General features: G+C 33.0%; 1 pseudogene; it reads right to left on the minus strand.

The window, feature by feature from the left end:
- Nucleotides 1-17,390: 17,390 nt before the first annotated feature.
- Nucleotides 17,391-22,891, minus strand: part of LOC149530484 (putative polyamine transporter At3g13620) — a 46,729-nt pseudogene continuing 41,228 nt past the window's right edge.

Genomic DNA, 22,891 nt, shown 5'->3' on the forward strand with positions numbered 1-22,891 from the left:
ATGACATTGAGATATCATTACTCATCAGGAAAGATCCTATTACATGTGCACGATATTATCAACATAGGATTAATGCCACGAGAAAACTAATATTTGTTGAAAATTCATTTTTTGGACATGTAATAGATTACTTCTCAGTTATAGAATTTCAAAATAGGGGAAACAAACATGATCACTTACTAATTTGGGCTGAAAACGCAACAATATATGGTAAAGAAAGTAATAAGGAAATTGTAAAGTTTGTCAACATGCACATAACATGCAGTACTAAGCACTTAAAATCAAATATGGGTAATCTACACAAACATCACCACACTAGACAATGCAAGAAAGCTTTGAAAAAAAAGTGTAGGTATAATTTCCCTATTCCTCCGCTTCCATATACAATGATTTTGAGCCCCTTTTCTTATGAAGAAGCCAAATTTACGACAACTGCATCTAAATTTTTTTACCATTGTACAAAAAACAATACGACAACTCTTTCACATTTCAAATGTTCCTAGATGATCTGCAGATAACAGAAACTAACTACATTATTGCACTATGATCAACAATACAAAAGCTTACCCTATTCTTTCAAAGGAAACCCTCACAAATATGGAACAACAATTTCTACAAACAAATGCTAGAACTATGGAGAGCAAACACTGATGCCCAATTTTGCTTAAATGCATATGTTGCAACCATGCATTGTAGCTCATACATGGCAAAGGTTGACAATTCTATGACACTTGCATTCAAAAGAATATGAAATGATCACCAAATTGAAACTATAGATGCAATAAGAATGATAAGTAAACTAGGAAACACTTTGTCATGCCTGACCACTACTTCGGGTTTTTCTGCATATTAGGACCTTGTTGTTATAAGTTCCTTTCGATTGTTATGCTTTTATTTCTGTAAGAACTTGGTTATATTACTGTCCTTTGGAAATGAGACTTATGCTGAACGTATTTTCTGTTTAGAACTATTTTATTAGCAGTGAATGTGATTTAGGATTTTGTGATTTAGGATTTTATGATTTAAATCTAGCATATAAATGATTGCATGTTGATTGGGTATCGATTATGTTTATTATGTTTCAAACTCATTGTAAACTGCATTTTGTTATATATTGTATGTTAACTTGACATTGCAAATACATTTGAATGGTAATATGCTGTATGCATTTAGAACTTGTCATTGTACTTTCATATATGTGATTGAGAAGGGATGGAATTATTGCATTAGATTTGTTTTTCCGTATAGCATATAGGCATATGCTGTAAATGGATTAAATACTTTATATTGCATATAACCTTAAGATGGTTTTAATTACATAACTTCTATTCATTTTGTTTTAAAGGGTTTAATAAACCGTAGTTTGCACTTCATATATATATATACTTATTTTAAAAGGGTCTAAACACCCTAAGTTGAGGTTGGCATAAACATTTTCTATTTTAAAAAGGGGTTTAATATTTCTTAAAGGGCATACAACCCTAAATGGGTATTGAATGCCATGTAAGAGGGAACATATTCACTATTTTTGAAAGCCAAACATGGCGGTGGCATTGTAACTGTCATGTGCACAGCCCTGTGAAGTGCTGCAGTTGAATTGAATGCATGATTATGAGGAATTATGGCACTAAAGCTTTGGTCAGCCATTTCATTTTTTGAGTTGGGTTTCTTGCAGAATTTGGGCCGAAAACTTGGCTGCATTGCTTTGTTTTGATTTACATCTGTGACCCTTGTTGCTGAGGTATCGACATAATGAAGGATTTTGCTAGAAGGGGATACATGCATATGTGGTTAAGCACGATGAAGTTACTCATCAAAAGTTCTCTATTGTTTTATTGGGTTCTTCTACTTCACCCCATTTTGAAGTCATTTGCGAGTTACGTGTGTTGGCATTGTAGAGATTGCTTACCAATTTTGACTTGGCTTTTGGGGCTTTGGCATCGAGCTAAATTGCAGAAGTATTTTCTATCTTCAGTATTCACGTAGGGGCAATTTCTTACCCTACTCTCTCTCTATTTACAATTTCATTGTGATATCGATTAGCATGTTGCAAATGATTATTAGTTTTTTTTTCATGATGTGAATTTACACTCAAGGATGGATATGTGTAGAGCATGGAACTATGTGCAATGCTTAGCCCTGTATATATCCACCTTTGAATGTGGAGTATGGAGATATCATATTGGGTGTAGTTATATGTATATATTCGGGTTTTGCCCTAAACATATTTTTTCTTCTCCGTGTTGAACCCGATCGGGGCCTCATGCTTGTGACAGTTAGTTTGTATGTGATTGTGTTATACTTGGGTATTTGGCTTTGACAGGGCCGAGCTCTGAGAGAACCCATATCTTGAGTTTATTGATATGTGTGGTTCGGCCCCAGTCACGAGCTCGCATTAGGTTGTAGTCTCACAACTAATTAAGGGCACAGTAAGTTAACTGGAACCGAGGGTTAAGTCATTATAATATATAGTGTGCTTGAATTCTATAGCTTGGTCATTAGGTATTTAAATCAGTAATATAGTGAACAATGTGTGATTACTAATGGTAACAACATTCTGTCAAATAGTTAAAAAGGAAACTCGATTCAAGTAGAAAATTCTCTGCGACAACATAAATTAACCATTAATATATGATGGAAATTGAGAAGTAATAAATTGTTTTTGTGAAACTGTTCGTAACTGATTAAGACATTATTTTTATAAACAAAGACATGGATAGATGCTGTTAGTTCATTAACGACAGGGTCATTATGTGAACAATTTGTGTGCTTCTTATAGCTTAGGGATTTGCATCCTAATTACTTTTGGTCATTGGCATGATGTAAGTTACTTTGCATATTTGTGAATTGCATTTTGAATTGATCTCAGATATTGTATTTTTAAATGGTGTTGTAGTTATAACTGGGTGGTGGCTTATTGTCAAACAGTGGTAAAACTTCAATGGACACTTGAATATTCAATGACATTGTAAAGGATCATTTGTTAATGCATTGGCTGCACTTGGATTCAATTATGTTTAATTTTTGCTAAGAAGTATCTTAATAGCATTTATGGATTATTTTGAGATAATATGTTTGAAACATAATCCTTTTTACTTATACAAATGTATTTCCATTCATAATTGAAATGGAAATATATGAGGCAGATTTATGATATATGTTCGATGATATGTCAATTAAAGCAAGAATATCATATGTGCATTGTTTTATTATCTTGGTCATTTCGAAGGATAAGTTTAGTTTATTATAATAGTAGGAATAAGTAGTATAGTACTACGACTGGTAAATATCATTAAATTGATGTATCAGTTTAGTTATATTTACGAGAACGTAATATTGCATTATTTATTTCTGTTGCTAAAATAGTCTAAGTTTACTTTTGAATTTGGCAGTAAAAGATGAGATTTTCAAAAGATGAAGAATGTAATATCATGAGAAAACTGATTTGTTATTCGTTGCATGTGCATTCTTAGAATATCTGTTTGATGTGTATTTTAAGGATAATTGTAATGAACATATATCGAGGTGGCTGAATATTGATTTATCCTATTTAGTTAATTAATTCAGTGATAATTTTAAGATGAATTGGATGGGTTAATTACATACAAAAGATAATTGGCCTTACCTATGACTTTAACCAGTAAGGTTAAGTACGGAGAACAAGGCAAGTCTCTATTACTCATTTCATGAGTACCATAGGGAATTCCACTATGTGTTGTCTATGAGCTTACCATATACGGATGCAGTATCTTAGGACCATAGTGATGACACCTCAGTATATATATAATTCATTTGCTATTTATTCTTAGTGCGAGTTTAATTTTGCATTGTTAAGAAGATGTTTACTTCTTGCATATTAATTTTAGAATTGCACTATGTTATGTGGTTCAGATATCTACATTATGGTTTTGTATATGTTTATTTTAACATGTATGCAGGTGGACTACGCTTTTCAAATTAGTATGTACTGAGCCCCTTTTTGTGTTGTGTTGCATTTTTGTGTGTTTTCAGGTGTTTCAGGTTGGTTAACAAATAGCTAAGAATGACTGTTGAAGTTACTTCTTGAAACAAAATTTGTTACTTGTAGAGTCCATATGTTGGACATAGGCGTTTAAGAATGATATTGTACTTCATTATTGTACTGAACCCTTTATGTATTAACATCATTATGGAAATTTATTTGGATGATATCTTCTTCTATTTTGAGGTTTACGAATTGAGAGTGACTCAATCATTGTTCTTATTCTTGTAAAAGATGTTCAAGTAAAAAAAATAAAAAAATTCTTTCGTGCATTATGCTTGTTCTTGGTTTCCTATTTATTTATTTTGTTTTAGTATAGCATTACACACTTCACTAAATTTGCAACAAATGACAACATAGCAAGCCACCTATTTAGTCTTATCACTTCCCCTCAATCAAAGCTCACGAAGATGTATTTTCATTGATACAAAAGTGGACAATGATCACATATTTGTACTAAAATCCAACACAAAATTAAACCAAGAACCAGATGAATAAAAAAATCTTATAGCAAACTCCATAATAGACCACTACAAAAATCGAGATTAAAGTATCCACAACATCTATTTAGCTAATTTTGTCTCAAAGTATAACATAAGAGAAGATAGAAAAAAGCCAAAAAAAAAACAAGTGTCATATGATTCATTAACTACAATAGACATAATGATTTGGAAAACTACTGCAAAGAGAAACTACTTCTTTTGGTACCATTTACAAAGGATGAATCTAATCTTAGACAAAATTTCAAAACTTGGGAATCTGGATGTAGTTTTCATGAAGATATAATAAGAAGAAACAAATTTAAATTCTTCCACAAAACAAATTTTCCATGGGGAACATTGATAAAGAAGTCAATGAAATCAACAACTGAATATTACAAGATACTTTCAACAATAAAACAAAACAAACATTTACAATAAAGGATACCTATGACATACACAATGATATTGAAGGAAGGATAATAAACAAAATGACAACCACATCAAATGCAGGATTTGAAATAGGAAAGTAGCCAGAACTACTTGATAATTTTGAATACTTTAAAATTAGACAAATTCTAGATAAGGAGCAACAAGCAATTATTAAAGATATAGTCACAAAAAAAATTAAAAATAGCACCAGTCCAATTCACCTATTCCTTACTAGTGGTGCAGGCACTGGCAAGACCTTTACAACAAAGATCATATATTAAGCAATTTTTCATATTTATAACAACATTATAGAGAATGATCCTAACAAACCAAAAGGATTAGTTGTAACATATATAGGAGAAGCAACATACAATATTGGAGGTGTGACAATACATTTTGCATTACATATGTCTTTCAATAAATTTGAATTTCTACCACTGAACAATGACACACTTGATAAATTGTCAAAATATTATGCACAACTTAGAGTTGTACTGATCGATGAGATCTCTTTAGTAGGTTCAACTTTTTTGTGCTACATAGACAAAAGATACGAGAAATTATGTGCACACCAACATCTTCTTTTGGCAATTTGGATATGATCTTTTGTGGTGACCTATACCAAGCTCAACCAGTATTGGACTCTAATGTGTTTGAGAACATGGCTATAGAAAAAGAACTTTTACCTTACAAATTTTGGAAAGATAATGTCCAATTTTATACTTTACATATGAGAATGTGTCAAAAAGATGAAAAATTTATTCAAATTTTAAATAGAGTTCATACGGAAAATCAAATAATAGATGACATAAATTATCTCAACCACAAATGTTTGCGACCAATACCAAGTGACCCAACTCTCCCTTTCCTTTTTTATAGGAAAAGTGATGTAGATGCTCACAACATGAAAATGCTAACACTCATGTCTGGAGAAACTATTGTTCTAAAGACTATAGATGAATATGAAGACAACATAGATGGCATAAGACTCTATCACCATACATCAACTCTTCCAATTGAAATATAAATGAAACGAAACATGCTTGTAGAGTTTTACTAAGGAAAGTAAAATACTATGGATGGATTAGTCAATAGTTCAGATGGTGTCTTGAAAGATTACACAAATCATGACAATTTCGACATAGTTTAGATCAAATTTAATGATCCAACTGTTTGTCATCAACAAAAAGTAAAATATGCACAACACTACAACTAATGGATTGAAAAAGGTTGGATCCCCATTGTACAAATTGCTAGACCAATCCAAAAAATATCAACCACCAAAAAAATTACTATCAGAAAAAAATTTCCAATACAACTAGCATGTGCACACACAGTTCACAAATCACAAGGATTGACAATGGAAGTGCTAGATTTTGATCCAAGGGCCATAAGACAATATGGAATAACATATACAACATTATCACGTACAAAATTAATTGAAAATTTATTTCTAGTTAAGCCTCTTACTCTGAATAATTTTTGAGTAAAACAAAAAAAAAATATTTAGACAGAACATTTACAAAAAAATCATGTTGGACACTTGACAATGAACCTACATGCAAAAATAGTACAAGACATTTTGTACTTTGCACATTAAATACACAATCTAAATTGTTATGAAAATGATCTATTAAATGATATTGACATTATGTCATCAGACATATTGTGTCTTCAAGAACTTCATATGAAATCATTCACCATAAACATCCTCTATGAAGACTTTACCATTGACACAAATAAGAAATACCATCAATGTAATTGCAACAACATATCACTCCTGTGAAAATGTTGAGGGAATGACATTGACAATAGCCAAATTAAATAATATATTCAACATTTGCGATATTTGTGCAAGGCTAACATCTCCCTTCATAGAGATTGAACATGCCTTAAACATTCTAAGAAGAAAAATGGACCCAATTACACTATCCTATATTATAGGAGATTTCAACATAGACATGTTATCAACAAACACAAAAAATAAGAAAAATAAATTATATGCAACATTGTCAATTCAAATTCATACTCAACAATACACAGAGCATGAATATCCCACTCATTGATCACATTTAGTCAAATGCTACATCAAATGTATGCTTCATTTATAAAATAGAAGCATATTGGTCAGACCATCTCTCTACATTCCTCTGAATACATTTCCCAAAACCAACTACTCTCTTTAATATAATGCCAACAACTTCACAAAATCATACAACATAGTATAATTGCTCTACATTTTGGGATGCTAAAAACCATTGTATTTGAATAAACAAAATATGTATATTACCATTTTCAACTTTAAAAAAAAAAATTGATTATTCCATAAAAGTTTCTTTAGTAAAAAATATCCTTGTTCTACTGCTTCAACATTAAACATTATTATTCGATAAAAGATCCCTACAAAAATAGAAATATTTTTCATACTTACAACAATTACAAAATAATACACAAATTTTTCCTAACTGTAATTTACTCACAGGAATCAATGGATGCAAACAAAAGAACATGAAAAGCTACACAAATAAGGTAAGATCAATCAACAAATAGGTAACCTCAATTTTTTGTTATGAATTATTTAATCTTCCTCATTATTTTTTGAAAATGTAGTAACAAAGAACGCACTGTAGGCCAAAAGTTAAAAGTAGTGGTTGCATTTCCATAGAAGAGTTGAATGCAAGAAAGACTGGTAATACATTTGAAGGAGATGTTTTAGTTGTGTATAGAATAAACCTTGACAAGATCAACAAAACATGTGAAGTGCTACACGTAGATTTGATAGATCATAAAGCAGAAATGAAAATAACAATGACCGTGAATGGAGACTTGGTACATCAATATGAAGAAAAAATTGTCGCAAGCAAGGGACTTTCTATAAAAGGTTTTGACATTGCACCAAAATCAAATTATGATAGAGGCAATTGTGATTGTATTCTTTAGCTAAAGGAGACTAATACATTTGAGAAAATCAATTGCATATGAAATGAGTACAGTTTCATTCCCAACACTACAATAAAGGACCTCCTCAATAGCACAAGCAACTATCTTATTAGAACAATAGGGGCATTGGTGGTTGCAACACAAAAACAAGGCAATGTGAATATTCTACAAGTTAAGGATGGTCATTCTAAGGAAGAGAAAGCACAGGTAAAACAAAGTTGTAATATTCATTTCTTTGTGACTTATTGCAATTACTCACTCTTACATTTATACAATTTCCACAAAATATTCACAACTTTGTATCTATGTTTTTTGGCAGCTAGAAATCCATCCTAGTTTTCTTCACCATTATATTTCTGCAGAAGAACAACTTGCCTAGAATGAAACACCAACATTTCTTTAAAGGAATATTGTCACTAAAAATGTCAAAAAACAAACACTTCATATAGGCCCGTCGACATTCATCTGCAAGCTAAATGACAAAATTACACTGCAAGTGTTAAATAAAATAATGCAAAAAAATAGTAGAGGTAATATACAACCATCTTTCAAATGGAAACAACTCTTGATCTCAAATATAGCTGACACTTACAACACACACTGTGCAACAAATACAAGGAATATTAAAGATTGCAAATCCATTTTCCAATCCATTTACTACCTTCTGTCCACATTACAAACACAAATTTGAAGGATATGGAGTCCTCGATGAAGAAACTACTCACTGCATCGGATGCAACTAGGATGTCATCTATATGCATAAGTTACATTTGAAGACTTTGCTCCTTGTTGATAAAAAAAATCCAATCCGATGCTTCATTCACGACTCATTGATTGATGAATTAATGCCACCACTCTACCACATCAAGTATGAGAAATATATGCAAGAAAAATCCAAGGTTGTATTCATACTGAGAGAGCTTTCCATTCAAGGCACTTTTACACTCACCCAAGCCAATGCAATCAAACATGTAAATCAGGTGCATACCAATCCAACAGGTCAAAAAGTAAGCTAAAAAAGTCATTCAAAACTGCATTACAAAGAGGAATGTTTAGAAAAAAATTGAAAATATGAGCCACTAATATCTAACATGTTTCTATTGTATTTATTACATGCTAAAGTAGAATAAATAATCTATCCACTTCCTTAGCACAACAAGTTGTGGCAAAAAATTCCAAGAAGCCTGCAAGCAAAGAATGCTATATCATGGCATGTTTATAGTCAGTAGCCTACTAATAGCTTAGCTTAAATACATAAATAGACATTACTACAGTTTCTATAGTCATGATCCTAATGCACAGTACTATATTATATTAGCAGACATGTTTATTCATACACTTTGCCCTACCGTAACAACAGATAAATGTCCACTGCAATATAATCCCACCTAGTGCTAGATATTATGCTTTATATCAATATCTTTTTGAACACCTTTGGTTGATGTTTATTCCTATATTTTATTCCACTAGTGGATGGCAACTTAATACTTCTATAATTGCACTTCCTAGTTGTTTCTCATTTGATTTTGATTCCTTCAAAAAATTCGTACAGTCATTTATGGTTTTAAATATCAGATTTTCTTGATTGGTATGAATGGATCTATGTTTTATCTCATAGCACAAACAATGCTTCGTGCTCCTGTATGTAATGATGATCTAAATTTTTATAAAAATAAGCCTTCTACTTTCTCTAATTCATGTTTTCTCACTTTTCCAAGCCATTATATCATTGCTTGTGGAGTTTGACAATCATAGACATAAATAGAAATAACTAAAAGTGTCCAGCCACACACATATTCATGTTTTAACTTATAATTTCTAAGGCAAGTTGATGCAGATGCACCTTTGATTTTGAGCTAGGGCTTAATGGGTAGAAAAAATGTGTGTCCTTGTTTGAAATTTTGGTTTCCTTTATGTTCAGAAGCTAAATGGGTAGAAGTGTCTAAGGTGCAAGTGCCTAATAATTTTTTAAAAATGCTTCCCTTAATTTCAATGGGACGAAATGGGAAGAAACTACTGAAAATGTGGGTTCTATTATATTCACAAAAAGTAATGTGGGCTGAAAATATTTCACATGTGCTTGTCCTTATTCTTATTATAATTTTTCTACCACCCCACAAAATAGATAATGACATCCATTTGCTAACAAAGTTTCAAAGAAGTCTCTAGGACATGGTTATCCTCCCTACAAACTGTACAACTAACCAATTTTCATAAAAATGAAAACATCATGAATTTTTACAAAAACCTCCAATCATCTAGACTTAATGAGTTTGCATAGATTTGTACTTATTCTAATCGTCCACTAGCAAATGGGTTCCATTTGCTTTGGGTGACTTTGCTATTTGTCAAACAACATCTCAAAAAAATGAGAAACACAAGCTCTCTAATATTGAAACCAAATAAATAACATTAATAGACAAGAAAATTAATGATAAACATATTTCAACAGACTTTTGAGGCCTTCCAGTCATACATTTATTCATGGGATAATTAAAAAAAATTAGAGTATTTCATAGCATTAAAAATAACTTAGTATTAAAAATTTAGTCTATGAGCCTTTCAAATACTACATTTCATAAATGTAGCTATTGATAGTGTCGCAAGAAAAACAAAATGGGTACATATAATCTAAGAAAAAGGAGTCTTAAGAATAATTTAAATAGCTTCATAAGCATAGATAGATTCAATACATAGAGAAGAAATTTAGGGTGTACTCCAATTAGCAACTGATAAAGTAGAAATAACAATAAACAACATGAAAAAACTAGGACTAATGCCACAAAATTGAAGGGTGCAAGTGATCCATGAAATGGAGGATATCCTTCTCACGAAAGCGTGTGCAAAGTAGGGATCCACATTCAACATTGGTAAGGGTGTCTCTACACTTATACATGAGCTTTTATTGTACAATAAATACTTAGTACATTTCCAAGCTGGGGAAAAATGTCCTATGGTATGATTTCTAATGATTTGCATCTTAGATATCCATTCTGGAGCCCAAATTTTGATAGAAGTTTCATGATAACCCTAATTTAGCTTTTGAATATCAACAAATACAATTTTAAATATGTTATAACGTATACATTAGGGTATGAAAAGAAAAAAAGATGTTTGTCGACTTTGTGATAAATAATGCAACCTGTCTTCATTGAATTTGAAATGGTCCTATGATCACCAAATGCTAAAAGTCATAAAAATAACATATAACAGTAGGGACAAATTATAGTGATCTTGTTTTTGTATCCAGCTTTAGTTGCACTATAGTTAATCATAATAAATAGACAAATTAAAAACCAACAAACCTACTTGCTCAAGTTTAAGTCAAAATAGGGATCCAACAAATTAAAAACCAACCATCCTACTTGCTCAAGTTTAAGTCAAAATAGGGATCCAACAAATTAAAAACCAACCATCCTACTTGCTCAAGTTTAAGTCAAAATAGAGATAAAATATAAATTTAAAACTTCATTCAGTATCAAAAGAAAAACTTGGAAAGATTAGGCTATAGATAAAATGGAAATATGTAGATCTTCCTTTGCCTTGCTGTAAGTCAAATGATGGAGCGAGCTCTGAGCAATTAGTCGGTTCTGGATCAGCAAATGTAGAGCCTGTGGTTGAAAGTAAGTCTAGTACTGACATACCACCTTTTGTAAAACCTTTGGATTATAAGTCAGGAGATTTACAAAAATTGATAATTTTGATAGAGGGCCAGACAAAAGTGATGTAATTGATCCACTGGGTGATGCAAGGGATAGAGTCCAAGAGGAAATCAACAATGAATTTTCTAGATTAATGGCAAGTGGCAATTTGCGGGTAACTGAGGTAGCAACACTTGCTATACACCGAGTAATGGAGAAACATGTCACTCCAACTGCTATACCTTGGGATTAAAAGTTAATCCTGAAAGTTGAGTTAGAATAAAGTTTAGGCTGTATCTCACACATTCTTCCATTGGTTTGACAATTTGTATTATTATTGGTGGTAATCTTAATGATTCTATGGAACATGAATCCTTTTAAGAAATTGAACCATTGATTAAGGGGTTCTATTTTATGTCCTGTGTTCTTTTTTTAATCACCAATATTTTTACAAATAACTCAAGTATGATTTATCTAGAACTATGAGTTCTTGATGCCAGCTTTAACACCAATGATTGTGTGTTTCCTATATGTTAACACAGTGCACGATCATTGTTCAATTTTTTTAAAAGATTTAATTCCTCAGAAAATGAAATATTTATTCTCAACTTTTTATGCCTACATATTAATGGTTCATAGTATTAATGCTTCATAGAGACACATATTAATGTGGTCTCTAAAACATAAAAAGAGCTCTATTAATATGTAGTTGAAATGTATATATGTAGTGGAAATTTATTGCTTCATAAAAAATTTGTTATTTTCTATTATAACGAATAATATATATCTTTTATAAGTTTAAGTTGATAGCTTTGTATCAAAATTAAAACAACAAGATGTTACCAAAATTAAAACAACAAAATGTTCTACCTCAAACTCAAATTATTCTTCAATTGTATTGATCCAATGAAATGTTGCTTTTGCTTCAACATTTGTCAAAGAAATGTATATATGTAGTGAAAATTTATTGCTTCATAAAAAATTTGTTATTTTCTATTATAACAAATAATATATATCTTTTATAAGTTTAAGTCGATAGCTTTGTACCAAAATTAAAACAACAAGATGTTCTACCTCAAACTCAAATTATTCTTCAGTTGTACTGATCCAATGAAATACTGCTTTTGCTTCAACATTTGTCAAAGAATTAGAAAATGCAATTGCCAGCCTTTTTGAATTTTTTCAGATGGCCATAAGCATCTCCTACTTGATGACAACCTCATGTTGACAGTACTATTCTTCCTCTTAAGGGACATTACAACATTAATGAATTAATTTTCACAGTTAAACTAGGACTTTAATTATAATGTCTAATTGAAATTATGTCTATAATCACAAATTGAAGTGATCACCATGGTCTTTTTCACCTTGAATATTTCATATCTATAAAATCAACAAACTTTTGATAGGAACTTAATGCTTTGCATCCTTATTAAAATTTGTAAATAATATTTTTATTAAAAAAGTTAATTATTAAATGAGTATTGTTCAAACATATGAATTATGTCGATATAAGAAAATGAGAGTAATATAAAATGTAAAGAAAAGTATGAAAATTCAAATTCAATGCTTAAACTTATTTCAATCAATAGAGAATTATAAAGAAATCAATTACAAATAATAAATCAATTTATTTAATTCTTTACTATCATTCTCCATTTTGAGTTATAATGTTGGGCTAAGAGAACTCCAAGATGACGATGTCACTAAAATATACAATAGAAGCGGTTTACCCTTAATAGGCAGCATCAGTAGTGGAGGCAAGAACAGATAATTTTTAAGCAACTAAAATGTGTCTTGACATTGTTCAATCTAGTTTAAAGGAAATCTATTGTGAAATAAATGTTAAAATACATGGCACTCATTTTCAAGTTGGGCAATGAATTGATGTTAGTGTAGTTTTCCTTCTAAGCTTTTTAGTTGACGTAAGACATCTCTATGATAGTTATCACTTTGAGTAGATTTACTTCTCTTCTTTGATGAAAGCAGATGAACCACATAACCTTCTTTATTATAACTCCAAAGACATATTTCTTAGGGTTCAATCTTACTTTATATTACTCCAATCTCTAAAAGATAATTGTTAGGGTATTTGAATGATTGTCTCTTGAGATTGATTTGGCTAGTAAGTCATCTACATAATCTTACATTAAAGTGTGCATCATATTATGGAAGATGGTGGTTATTGCTCTCTAAAATGTAGACTATGCATTCTTAAGACCAAAGGGCATGACATTCCAACAATAGGTCCCCCACAAGTGAAAGATATCTTATGTTGGTCCTCAAGTGCTATTATTTGATTGTATCTAGGAAATTCATCCATGAGTAATAACAATGTTAGGATTAGTTAGACACAAAATATGGGTAAGTGCATAAAGTTGTGGTACCAAAAGGGGGATATAAGATGCCATTTTTTCCCCTCTAAAATTGGTAATTTCTAGATTTCAACGAGAATTTGAAGATAGCAACACTCAAAATTTAAAGATATGACTAAAACAAAAGTTATAGTTTTTTTAATCTAGTTTCTAAACTACTATTTTATTTTTAAAATGGTGGAATTTGAGGACCTCAAAAAAGGCGGCTACACAAAGTGGCATCACTTTTTCAATAAAAACATAACATAATGTGAAGTGTGGTCCCCCTAAAATGCTAACTTTTTTTTGGAAATTCTTTAATTGCTTTGGTTAGCATTTAGCTAACACCATGAAGTTTATCCCATATTTTCAGGTAATTTTTTAATAAATATGTTGTTTACAAATTTTGTACATTGACACATCCAAAAAATGTGAAATATATGTGTGCCCCCTCTTAAAATCATTGAGAACTAATCAAAAATCAAAAGTAAAAAGTGTGTAGAATGGAATCTAGTTTCTAAAAAACTTACTTGTTACAAAATTGGACGAATGAGCTAAAATCTAACCCCCGAATACTACATGTTGGTTTTTGAGAGAAAATGTACATACATTTAAAAGAAATTATAGTTGAATGGCTTAAAATAGTCTTAATTCAAAATAAATTATATGGTTATATAGCTAAAACAAAGATCTACAATATCATGTAACCCAATTTTATCGATATGCAACCACAGTGAAACTCGATGGAGGGATTGCAAGAAAAATTAAGCATTTTTAGTGTACTTGTTGAAAAAATGTCTCAGACCAGTTTGAGACCACCAAACCTTTGGGTTGGATCTCCAAGGAAAATCCAAGCCTCGGGCTTGGTGCATTCCAATACATTATGAAGAACATACACCATATAGTGTGAACATATTATTGTGCATGCATGCTATGTAAAATATATTGTGTGCACTATAGGGCAAACAAAATGTAGAGTGTATGTGCTAGTTATGACATTTACAAAGGAAAAAGAGAGGGAGGGAAGGAGGGATATAAGGGGATATGAAGAGAGAGGTGGAAAATGAATAGCATAAGGAGAGAGAGAGAGAGAGAGAGAGAGAGAGAGAGAGAGTTATGGATAAATGTAGAGAATGGGGTAGGAAGAGAGAAGGGATAGGATGGAGAGAAAGAGAGTAGGGAATAGTAAGAGAGAGATGATAGGATAGAGAGAGAGAAGGGTCTAGGAAGATTTATAAAGGATAGGATGGAGAGACAGAGAGAAGGAAATGGTGAGAGAGAGAGAGGTGTAGGAAGATCTATGAAGGATAGGACAAAGAGAAAGAGGGTAGGGGATAGGAAGGAGAGGGGGTAGGATGAAGAGAGTGATTGATGGAGAGAGGGGGGGTAGGATGAAGAGAAGGGGGTAGGAAGAGAGATGAGATAAGATGGAGAGAACTTGAGAGCATAGGTTAGGAAGAGAGAGAGGGGGAGATCTCAATTAATGGAGAGTTAGGGGATAGGAAGAAAGAGAGGGGATATGATGGAGAGAGAGAGAGAGAGAGAGAGAGAGAGAGAGAGAGAGAGAGAGGACATAGGATGGAGAGAAAGAGGGTAGGTGGTAGGAAAGAGAGGAGATGGGATGGAGAGAGTATGGGGTAGGATAGAGAGGACGGGAGAAGATTTTGTATTTATATAGTGTGAGCTCATTATAGTGCAATCACACTATTTGAAAACACACAAATTTATTAAATATAAATGTGACTATTGAGACAGACCCACATTCTTTGTTTTGCAATCTCTTCTATTTTTCTTTTATAACTGAAATGTGGTTTTCATGGTGTTGGAAGTCACAAAGCCCTTTTCATAGTGTTGAAAGTACCAAATTCAATCATTTTATATGCTATTTCAAGTGTTAATCAACATTGCAACATATTTGAGGTTAGTTCAACACTTTTTAAATGTGCATTGTGATTATAGAGACATATTTTATTATTATTTGACAATTTGTAATATATTATATTTGTAGATTTTTAGAATGAGTGCTGATGGTATTTCTTTAGGGGTGTGTCCTAAGCATTGGAGAGATGGTTATAATGATTGTCATGTTGCATTCATGATTGTGTTTGTCATCGATGACAACATAGTATTATTTTTGTAAAGATTGATAGAGTAGTAGGAAAAGGATGAGGTTGTATGGACTACATATTGAGGTCAAGCATAGTTGAGGATATGTTCTATAGTGTGTCCTAATGAAGTGGACAAGTGTGCATGCAAAGAGTCAAAGAAATGCAATAGTTATTCAAGAATGATAGAGGATAGTGTGCAGGAAAAGTACTTGAGAAGTAGTTTTTGATGTGTGGATTGTATCTCTTAACATGAATAGAATCATGATGAGTGAAGTTAGATAGTGACAAAAGATGACATGATGATGTTATTAGTGATTGCACAATGTTAGAGGTCACGCGTATGAGAAGTTGTATTTACTAAGAGCCGACAGTGATTTGTAATTGTGAAAAGATGTAATATTTTGTAATATCTTAATGAGGTCCTATTATAATTAATCAAGAAAGCCTCAAAGATTAATCATTGAATTATTTTGAGGACATGGTATAAAGGAAGGTTATTTTCCTTGTGATGAAGTGTGAATGCAATGTAAGTGTAAGTAAACTTGTATCAAGGATATGCGAAGTTGGTAAATGTGTGTGAGCGATCCAAGGGATTATTGGATGCAAGTTTGAAGATTTGGTATTGAGATCTGAAGAGGTTTGGTCTGGTCAAGAGGATAGATAAGGATTTCAAGTTATTTTGTTTTATTATTCTACAAGGAAAAATACAAAGATTAGTTAGATAGTTAGTTTGGTGTGTTTAGTGATTGCATAGTGGGTTTATCTGTCTTCTACAACTCCTAATAGGGTTGGAATCTCCTAATAGGGATTCAAAGTATTCTAACAAGGATTGATACGTCTTGAATGTATTTTATTGGCTCCTAAAAGATTTAATCCTCTTACAAGGAACTTTTATATTAGTACATCATTTTGTGGGTACCATCCCCATTGGGGTTTTCCCTCTAATCAAGGGTTTCCCTAGTTAACATATTTGGTGTTATCATGTATGTGTAATGTCTACCCCTAGTTGACTTTTCATGTTGTATTGTCAGACTCTTTTAGGCTAGTTTTGATGATCATGTTTTATGATTAGTGGTACTTGATTACCAAATTGGATTAGATGTTATTTCATATTCAGTTGATATATATGATGAGCTACTTGATACTTATTTATTTCATGTGTTCATGGTTATTCTTTTGATTATGATATATATATGTTCACATAGTGATTTTAGTTATTTCATGATGATAGTTAGATGGATGATTTATATGTAGTTTCTATGGTTACTTACCCCATACTTGCATGTGTATTGTGTACTTGTATGTTTTGCTTTATGTTAGTAATTTTCAAGCTAGTTGCCTTAGAGCAGAGCTTAATGCCAGGGACATGCCTGTAGATGATTCTTCTTGGATTGCAAATTTTGAAGGGCAACTCCTTAGTGAGTTCTCACCTCTCTCCGCCCAAGCCAGGATGAATGCCGCTGCAGCTGTTTTGTCTGGTAGTGGAAATACCACAACCAGGAATGGAAAATACAAGAGTCATGGTAATGTTGCTCCCACAAATCTTGAGGATTTTTTTGCCTCTGAGATCACCTCACCTAGATTAGCAGTCCTTGAACCTTCCATTTTTTCTCAGATGAGTCCCCAAATGCAAGCCTTAAAACTTGACTCGTGTTACGGTTTTCTAAAGAAAGTGGGAAACTATGCGAAAGGCTTGAACCTGCCTTTATAAGACCATTGAACTCTGACTGATCGTCGATTTGATTCTCATTATTGCTCTCACTGCCTCCCTTAGCGAAAGCAATCTAGTTCTTTTCCTTGCAGGTCTTCATGAAAAAATACCCGAGAATGCCAACGAATGTAACAGAAATGGTGAGTACATAGATGGCCAAATTCACCAGAGTCATGACGAAGATGAGAAATGCAACGGGCACAACAAACATGCAGATCAAGCCTGCTATACGCACCGGAACCCTGTAGGGCCTCTTCAGATTTGAAGATTTTTGCCTCAGCCACAAGAAAGATGCGAATTCTAGCAGCATGCCACAGCTGTAAAGAAAATTAGCGGCCGAGATGATTGTGGTAAAGCTCATGTACGATAAGAGGAGCGTGGATCCGCTCGAGATCAAAATCGCCAAAAATGACATATTGAAAGATGAGTGCTTGGCCATGGTGGATGGAAGAAACCCTATTTCTGCCATTCCCAGAAGCTGAAATGATGCGCTGCTCAACTGAGCTTCAAAAAGCCTGATTGTGGATAAAACGACCCCCAGCCCGATCCAATATTTAAGCCACAATCTAGCAATCAGCCCTACTGCTAATGCCAAGTAGCCGTCGGTCCAAAACCCTCGATTCAACTCCAACACCCCCGTGGCCACCATTAATGGCAACATATACCCCAGGCAGGCCAAAACCTCTGGGCAGAACAACGTCCTTGGGAAAGTCAGCTGTAGATTTTTGACCTCACCGTTTAAGTTGCTCGCATTGTCCCAGAAATTGAGGTTCCAGAAGAGCGTATTGAAGAAGAACAACCAGTCCGTGTGACCCTATGGTGAAACCCTCCACCGCGAGTGTTTTAGCTTTAGGATGGAGAAGAAAAACATTATGGCAAAGGGCTCCAGGGATACTAACCCTAGTGCGACTGTCGTCCAGCTGACGATGCTAAGCCCCCTGAAATTCAAGTAGCTTAGGGAAACTGTGTAAAGAAAGATGGATATGATTCTGATAGGACTGCCATTAAAGGTCGTGAAGATGATCTTGAGGTAATTGATGCAGAGGGTAGGGTGAGCGGCGTTGTTGATGACGCCTTCATTTTTTTTACAAGTTTTTTTTGAAACAATAAACTTATGGCAGGTATTTTTTTTGGCTAGCTATGATTTTATTTGGATTCGTCAGTCTATTCCTGAAATCTGTTATTTTTAGTAACGTTTTCTTGTCTTTTCATGCAAGATTCTTTTTCTTTTTTTTGAGCTCTTGACAGAGGTATCATTTGCTTTTATCATTGCCTTTTGTCAACCTATTTTTGGCATGTAATCATTCATTGTCAGACAGCTCAAACACAAGTGCAATATTTTATTTTAAATCTCTCTTACTCCTTTACGTGATTTTAAGTAAAAAAGGAGAAGTTAAGGATTTTTTTGAGCAGTTTTCTTAGAATTCAATATTAAAGCTAATTAAAGTTTTATTATTATTTTTTTTTGTACTCTATTGCCTTCATTATTTAATGATTTGAGTTAATTGATCTATATGCACATAGTTATATCTTTCTTAATGTTTTATTCCAATCTTGGAGGCATATGTATGAGGAATATGGGGAGATCTTTTCTAGCCCCATGACTTTATGTTTTTATTACTTTGAGATTATATTTTGAACCAAGGTATTCTAATTATTCTATATATAAAAAAACAAAGGGGGTAATCATTTTTCTAGCACCAAGCTATCATTTAATAATTGTAACTATGTGATTTCATACTATGATATTTTAGGTATATTTATTCAAGTATATATGGGTGCACACATATATACCAAGATAAATATACAAGCTATTATAATTTTCATACCCATGTTTACCCTTAATGGAGTTTTATACCTGATATCTATATTTAGTTTATCTTCTTTAATTCATTTTACTTAATTGGATTATGAGTAATCTTACACATTTGCCTTCATTTTGATATTTTGATGTGCCCATAGTTGCACTTTTATGCTTTTATAGCATTTTTCTATGCCCATGTTGGCACTTTCTAATTTTATACCAATGATCTACATGATTTATATGATTTTTTTTTGAGTTGCATAGGGAGCCAATTTTTTCAAGGATAACTATGTAGGTCCCCTCAGTATAACTGATACATAGTTTCCTTATCTAGCCCATGGAGTATCCCTCCATCCTATATTGGTGTGCACTCATTTTATATGGAGTTTCCCTCCGTTTGATCCTATCTGTTCCATTTTGATAGGATAATATTTTTATGGAGTTTCCCTCCATTTGGTTCTATTGGTTCCATTTTGAAAGATTGATATTTATATGAAGTTTCCCTCCATTTGATTTTATATGCTCTACTTTGAAAGGTTTATATTTATGGAGTTTCCCTCCATGTTGTTCCATTTTTGTTCCTCAATGCAGAGGATGTTATTATTGGAGTTTCCCCTCCAAATTCAGATAATTTGATCCAATTTGAAGGCAATATGTTGTTATATCCTCATAATCCATTCTTTTGCTTATCCTAACAAAAATCATGATAATTATACTTTGATAAGCATGTCTCTCCTTTATGTTATTTTCATATATTAATGTGATAATGATCTGCATACATTATTGCCTAGATCATGAGTCATGCATGTTATGGAGGGACGCCCCCATTAACTTGTAGTGCGATGACTCATTAATGGACTGTCTATATCCATGTGATTGACACAATGTTGATGCAGATTTCATTAGTTGGCCTTGTCTATGGTCATTTGTGCATTAGTATGTTTCTTTCATGAGAGATTTATTGCATTAAGATTGGTCATTTTGACCCATATTATGATCATTTTGAGCTTATGACTTATTTTAGATATCATGTTAACTCCATTGCATGTTGGTGAACACATTCATTTATTCTCATCTCTCTTAGTTCCTCCTTGATTAAATTATTATAACTTCATTTTTTTACTAATTGGACCATTCAATGTAATTCTACTTGTGGATAGTTGTCTTGTTGTTCTTTTTTTTCAGGTGGTCCATCAAGGAACCTTCTTGGTTTTCCACATATGAAGAGGTGTCTATGATTCCACTTGATCACATTCAAAGGACTCATGTACTTCTCTTGGATCTACAAATGTTCCATATGGCTTGAAGACAATCAAATTACTTCATATTGAAGATTAAGTTGCAGATTTTTGTAAATTATGGGTTTAATACCCTTTGATGTAATTACCCCAAGTAAAGATTAAAGGGGGGTGTTAGAAGTTGTAATATTTCCTTGGTGTGTTTATAAACCAAGGTTAGACTTGTTAGAGTAAATAATTAATATTTAATTATTTATTCTATTACTTAAGCTTACTTAGGTCATGCATTTATTTAATATTTTATATTTAATGCATGTAGTGGTTAGTTGTTGACAACTCGGGAGTTTTCTCCTTTTTTAGCATATTCCATTTTTTGTGGATATGTGCTGAGTTGTCATTTTTGTCCTCTACCTCCTTCCAGCTTGTTCTACAAGCTTCCATGAGCTCTTTATATTCGAGCTCTCCTCATTGTATTTTCACATTGAACATCATTTCTTATTGTAAATGCATTTTCTTATTGTGTTTGTATTTTTGGCTCTCATGTCCGTTTAGGGTTTTTGCCCGTGCTCCATGCTCCTCCCCTTCTATGGCTTCTCTTTGACAGGTTCGCATGCAGGTGATCTTGGCGTCTTCGGAGTTGGCTTTCCTCAACTCCAACATGGTATCAGAGCTTTTCTATGTGCAAGAGTAGATTTTAGTTTCCTTATTTGAAAGAGGGGGGGGCATTGTCGTGGCTGGGTTCTCTTCTTTTTAGCATTTCTTCTCTGCATTTCTTCATCATGGATCAAACAAATATGCCCATCCTAACTCCATACAATTACTTTGAGTGGAAATCATGCATGACAATTCACTTAAAGAAAGCTGGATTAAATAGGATAACTATGGGACTTGAAATTGAACCTACTAAAGATGAAGACAAGCCTAAGTGGTTTAACAAATGTGATGAGGCATATGGAACATTGTGTTTGTCTGTTTCTCCTAACTTGCTATTTCACATTGAGTCTTTGGATACACCAAATGAAGTATGGACAAAGCTAGAGACACTATTTGGCACACAAGATTCAATGAGGGGTCATATGTTGGAAAATGAATTAATTAGTTTGAGTCCAGGCAATTTCAACACAATCCAAGATTTCTTCACCAAATTGAAATCACTAAGGCTGCAGTTAAAACAATGTGGAATTGAAAAGAAAGATGAACAACTGATTCTTAGTATTCTCTCTAAGCTAAGTTCAGAATATTCTATGTTTGTTTCTACCTTCTATGCTACTAAGGGTGCACTTGGTACTCAATTCACCATGCCATCTTTAGATGATTTTGCTGTCAATCTCACTCAAGAACAGGACAAGCTAATCCAGATGGGCATTCTTAATTCCTTTAAGTCACATGCCTTGGCTGCTAACCAAGGCACAAAAGAACAACAAGGACAAAGTAGTAACAACAATAGTAAGGACAAGAAACAAAAGAATAGCGAGGAGAAGAAGGATCAGATGCCGGTTTCTTCAAAAGCAACTATTGATACACCATCTTCCAAGGGTGATAAGCCTAAGAAAGAAAAGGTCAAATGTGCCTATTGTAAAAGACCTGGTCATGATGAACATAAATGTTTGCAGAAACAACTTGATCACTTGACATACATTCTTGAGAAGAATAATATCAGTGTTCCTAAGTCTATCAAACAAAGTTCTAATGAAGGGTCTAACAAAGAAAAAGAAAACAGCAAGGGGAAAGGAAAGGGCAAGGCTTTTTTTGCAGTTGATTCCTCACCATCCACTTGGGTTCTTGATTCAGGTGCTTCACACCAAATGGCTTCATCTAAGGAAGAACTTGCATCCTTGGAGCCGTGTACTATGCCTTCTATTTTGATGGGTGATAACACTCTTGTTGAGGTGTGTGGGAGAGGGTCTGTTGATGTGGGGGATGGTACATTCCATGATGTTCCTTATGTACCCTCATTGTCAACTAATCTCCAATCGGTACACCAGATCACTCACACAGGTTTAGGCAAGCAGGTTGAGTTCACTCCTGATTCAGTGGAGATATGTGAGTTACACAATGATTCTACAGTTGCAGTTGGGAGAGCAGATCATCAGTCACGACTCTATATGTTTTCTCACTTTGTTCCTGATCCTCCTTTGACTATTTCACTCACTCATTTTAATG

This window comes from Cupressus sempervirens, chromosome 11 (genome assembly GCF_028749045.1).
Source record: "Cupressus sempervirens isolate cs-2001-9-10 chromosome 11, ASM2874904v1, whole genome shotgun sequence".
NCBI classification, from domain to species: Eukaryota; Viridiplantae; Streptophyta; class Pinopsida; order Cupressales; family Cupressaceae; genus Cupressus; species Cupressus sempervirens.